Source organism: Sinocyclocheilus anshuiensis, unplaced genomic scaffold (genome assembly GCF_001515605.1).
Source record: "Sinocyclocheilus anshuiensis isolate Anshui unplaced genomic scaffold, SAMN03320099.WGS_v1.1 scaffold1522, whole genome shotgun sequence".
Classification (NCBI taxonomy): Eukaryota; Metazoa; Chordata; class Actinopteri; order Cypriniformes; family Cyprinidae; genus Sinocyclocheilus; species Sinocyclocheilus anshuiensis.
In genome coordinates this window covers 366,617-372,216 of record NW_015546143.1, presented here as the reverse complement: position 1 = coordinate 372,216, position 5,600 = coordinate 366,617, and the positions used below count along the sequence as shown (strand labels likewise).

The 5,600-nt window shown below is 40.1% G+C and overlaps 1 protein-coding gene across 1 annotated transcript in view; it reads left to right on the top strand.

Moving 5' to 3' along the window:
• Nucleotides 1–5,600, top strand: part of LOC107701211 (regulatory-associated protein of mTOR) — a 312,842-nt gene that overhangs the window by 192,896 nt on the left and 114,346 nt on the right. The gene's annotated exons all lie outside the window — the stretch shown is intronic.

Below are 5,600 nucleotides of genomic sequence, written 5' to 3'. Positions count from 1 at the left end.
TATATATACACATACAGGGTTGGGAGGGTTACAAATTACTTCATTAAAAATGTATTCAGTATCGTAATCCAAGTACCACAATATGAAAGTAATGTAATCTGATTACTTTTGGATTCCTTCTAGTTACATATGTAAATAAAGTCAAAAAAGCAATATCTAAGTACATTTATATAACTATGACTTTAAAGTTAAAACTAATAAAAACTATTTGAAACTATTAAAAATCGTGTCTTGTTTCACCATCTAGTTATTACAGCCCGTATATATATTTATATAAAAGGCTATGCAGACATCTAGTGGCTATATAGTTTAGTATTAGTTTTATTATTATTTTAAAGTAAAAATAAATATATACACAATATAAAAAAATTTACAACATATTAGTATATTTTAAAATAAGCCTACATGTCGAAATGTATGTGAAATGCTATGATCTTTCTTTATTTCGTTGACTAATCCGGGGTGTGGGGACTCTCGTGTTAATTTCTACATTTTCCAGCTAATTTTCCGCTAGAAAAATTACCCACAACTGCAGTCATGCACACCATGGAATTTTAAATCACTAACAAACATTAAGTTTAAGCTAACATAATGATTTCCATGCTAGTAGTCGTACCTGCACATGTTCAAGTTGGTTGAGTAGGCTTTGTTAAAGCAAGAGTCTTCATGCATATTTCCTTTATCCTCTTTGAAAAAAAAATAACTGTGAAATTTACTGACATGAAAACGTTTTTTCCCAGCAGCGTCTCATCCCGCGTTTGAGGAGAATAATTGTAGACGGTGTTATTTGCGCACGCACCAGCAGGTGGCTCACGTGAGACAACATGTGTCAACAGAACCAGGAACTACGATGAAGCAGCGCTAAATATAGCGTTATTATGTCAAAATACTCATTTATTTAATTTTAAATGAAACAAATGTAATCCTGATAGTATTCCCACTTCCGGTTCCCAGACACACTGCCGCTCGGCCCTCCACCAGCTGGGTAAACTCTTCCGCTATGCCTGGCGGCGGCACTGGATAGCCCTCGGTGGATGGCCCGACACTCCTCCGCCGCCCGGTGGACGGCGACGGCTCCTCCGGGTTCGGGCAGCCGGCAGGAGTCCCCCGTTCCCTGCTCCTCCCCATCATGGCGGTTAGCAGCAGGCTTCGGCCTCAGGCAAACGGCAGCGACTCCTCCGCTCCCTTACGGACGGCAGCCGTCCCTCCACATCCCAGGCGGCCGGCAGCGAGTTCGTCCGCCCCCACGGCAACTCACTCCAGCCCCCCGCCTCGAGCGTCCACGGCGGCAGACTGCTCCGCCATGCTCAATGGCACCGCGGATTCACCACAGCGGCAAGGGATCTCTGACAGCGTGTCCCTCCTTCCTCCCGGGTTTCGGCACCAATGTAACAACGTTCGTAGTTCGGGAAGAAGGAGGCGGGAACCGGCGAACATTTGAACAATACTTTAATAATAAAATAAACAAACACAAAATAAAGTCCAGACCTGGTCCTCTCTAGTCCAACACTGTCGTCACTCCTCCTTTTATCCTTCCGGAGCTCCTCTGTGGGACTTGAGACCGGTGAGTGGCGCAGGTGTCGCGCATTAGCATTTCCGCCCCTCTCGTCACAATATATATACAGCAATGGCCAAAAGTTTTGAGAATGACACAAATATTAATTTTCACAAAGTCTGCTGCTTCAGTGTTTTTAGATCTTTTTATCAGATGTTACTATGGTATACTGAAGTATAATTACAAGCTTTCCATAAGTGTCAAAGGCTTTTATTGACAATTACATTAACTTTACTGTTACATTAACAATTACTTTTTCAAGACCCCTGCAACTAGCCCTGGCATGCTGTCAATCAACTTCTGGGCCACATCCTAACTGATGGCAGCCCATTCTTGCACAATCAGTACTTGGAGTTTGTCACAATTTGTGGGTTTTTGTTTGTCCACCCGCCTCTTGAGGATTGACCACAAGTTCTCAATGGGATTAAGGTCTGGGGAATTTCCAGGCCATGGACCCAAACTTTTGATGTTTTGTTCCCCAAGCCACTTAGTTATCACTTTTGCCTCATGGCAAGGTGCTCCATCATGCTGGAAAAGGCATTGTTCAACATCATATGACCCCTTTAATTATCACTTTTGCCTTATAGCAAGGTGCTTCAGCATGCTGGAAAAGGCATTGTTCATCACCAAACTGTTCTTGGATGGTTGGGAGAAGTTGCTCTCGGAGGATGTTTTTGTACCATTCTTTATTCATGGCTGTGTTCTTAGGCAAAATTGTGAGTGAGCCCACTCCCTTGGCTGAGAAGCAACCCCACACATGAATGGTCTCAGGATGCTTTACTGTTGGCATGACACAGGACTGATGGTAGCGCTCACCTTTTCTTCTCCGGACAAGCTTTTTTCCGGATGCCTCAAACAATCGGAAAGGGGATTCATCAGAGAAAATTACTTCACCCCAGTCCGCAGCAGTCCAATCCCTGTACCTTTTGCAGAATGTCAGTCTGTCCCTGACGTTTTTTTTTGGAGAGAAGTGGCTTCTTTGCTGCCCTTCTTGACACAAGGCCATCCTCAAAGTCTTCGCCTCGCTGTGCGTGCAGATGCACTCACACCTGCCTGCTGCCATTCCTGAGCAAGCTCTGCACTGGTGGTGCCCCGATCCCGCAGCTGAATCAACTTTAGGAGATGGTCCTGGCGCTTGCTGGAATTTCTTGGGTGCCCTGAAGCCTTCTTCACAACAATTGAACCTCTCCTCTTGAAGTTCTTGATGATCCAATAAATTATTGATTTAGGTAAAATTTTACTAGCAGCATTATCCTTGTCTGTGAATCCCTTTTTGTGCAAAGCAATGATAACTGCACATGTTTTCTTGCAGGTAACCATAGTTAACAGAGGAAGAACAATGATTTCAAGCACCACCCTCCTTTTAAAGCTTCCAGTCTGTTATTCTAACTCAATCAGCATGACAGAGTGATCTCTAGCCTTGTCCTCATCAACACTCTCACCTGTGTTAATGAGAGAATCACTGACATGATGTCAACAGGTCCTTTTGTGGCAAGGCTGAAATGCAGTGGAAATGTTTTTGGGATTAAGTTAATTTTAATGGCGAAGAGGGACTTTGCAATTAATTGCAATTCATCTGATCACTCTTCATAACATTCTGGAGTATATGCAAATTCCATCATAAAAACTGAGGCAGCAGACTTTGTGAAAATTAATATTTGTGTCATTCTCAAAACATTTGGCCACCGCTAGTTATATATATATATAGATGCAAAGAGGATCTGCCATTTCGTGTGTGTGTGTGTGTGTGTGTGTGTGTGTGTGTGTGTGTGTGTGTGTGTGTGTGGTGATAGATGGCGTCTAGTAGCAGCAGTGTGTTAGTCAGTTGCACGTTAGAGGCGATGACATTTGCTTGAGACTTCTGCCCAGCTTGAGCTGCCTGACTCACCAACTCGTCACGAGGACAGAGCCCACTGCTGCCAGTCGCATACAAAGTGCTGTTGCCTGTGACTCTCACTATCAGGTGTCAGTAATTTGTAATAATAAAATTTGGTTGCACACGCATACATACAGTTTTTATACATTTCTAACTCTATCTCGCTCTGTCTCTTGTGTACACACATGCGAGTGTTTCAAATATAAGCAAAATACATATAAGATCTGTCCTAAAGCTGCCTTCTAAGCCAGTATTCTAGCTGTCATGGAACCCCATAAGTGACTGATTTAAAATGCTCTTCATGGACAACTCATATAAATAGCATTCCACATGGGAAAAATAGACTCATTGATTTCAGCAGAGTGTGAGCATTTTGCTAAGATAACAGTGTGATACAAATTGATAAACAAATTGATACTTATTAGTGTAGTTTGATAGATATGAAATTTTTTTTATCGTGTACCATCTTTTTTTTTTTTTTTCACAATGCGTTCTGGGATTTCCTTCTCTGCAAAAGGTACACACTGCCTTAGAAGTTGTCAAAAGTGAGGTATCTTTTAAGGCAACATACTTAAGTTTTGGAACAGCCTTTGTGTCAGAAGTGGACCTTTGATGTCTTAAAATGCTACCTACAAAGGAAACTGTGTTTCTGCTGTTTCAGCTGTTTCTGAGGCCGTTTAATTGTATCAGCCCTCTCTGAGAGATTCAGCATCCTGCTGACATGCCAACACCATGTCCTCATTAATACATTTAGATCTATTTCCCTTCGATTTGTGTGTTTGTACAAGACAGCTCCATGACTCGCAGTTATTTTTCTAATAGCAATTCCTGTCTTTGTTCTTTCAAAGTTAGTGATCCCTTAATTATTTCATGTAGAGTATGTATATAAATAAATCTGTCATGTTATGATATTCACAAAATGATTATATTTCAGTAACTAATTAAGATCAGAAACATTGTATAATTAGATTTTGAAATTAATGTAAAAATTTGTTTAGTTACCATTTATTTACTTGATTATCTTATGTAGTTGAATATTTCACCAGGCATTTAAGAATAAGATTCTTTTTTTACAATGACTGTCTTGCCCAAATAGAAGTCAAATCTAACTGTATTTACATGTGCGCTAATTAATATTTAATATTTTTGTTTTGATGACTGAAGTGACCATGATTATGATGCGTTAATGTCATATCAGAATTATTGTAATTACAAGATTAAATAAATCTTTAAACACGCTACATAATAATATACTGTGTAATGTAATGGGGGATCAGGTTGTAGATTTTATGGCAGAATCCAATCATGATATGATTATTCAACAGCAAGTTGAGCAGTTTGGCCAGAAACTGTTAAAAAATTAAGGTGGAATAGGTCCAGCATCATGAATTTTCTAGGCCAGTATTTCTTAATCCTTCTCTTGGAGGCCTCTCATCGCTGCACATTTTGTGTCTTATCTGATATACCAAATTATGGTCATAAATATGACTTCACCAAAGAACTGATGAGCTGAATCAGGCATGTTAGATGAATCATCCAAAATGTGAAGTTTCCCCAAAATATATATATATTTTTTTATTATAGGATTATAAGGGCTTATCATTCTCTTTGAACGCTTTTAATCTATGCACGTCCACTTGTATTACATACACATATTTATACTGTCGATACATTGCAACTGTGTAAAACAGAAATACAGCAGGTGGTCATACCCCATCAGTTTCCTGCTGTGGTTAGATGTTCCTCTCCATGGTGTGTTACCTCATCTCAGCTGCTGAGATGAAAACCAAGATCACCTTCACCCCTTAAGGTGAGAATTGAAATCGTTGAGTGATGACTTTTGTCCTCCCAGAATATCTGGGTTTTTTTTTTCACAGACTGAGAGTAGAAAATTGTTTTTTGATTCATCATTCTTCCCTTCTCTCTCTCTCTCTCTCTCTCTCTCTCCCCCTCTCTCTCTCTCTCTCCCCCTCTCTCTCACTTTCTGTTTTTTCTGTCTCTCTCTGTATATGTTTTTATACTTTTTACTAGCATTTCTCTCTTACACTTTACTGTAAGGTTCTATATGTTAACATTTCTTATTTCAGTAGTTAACATACAGTGGGTACGGAAAGTATTCAGACCCCCTTCAATTTTTCACTCTTTGTTATATTGCAGCCATTTGCTAAA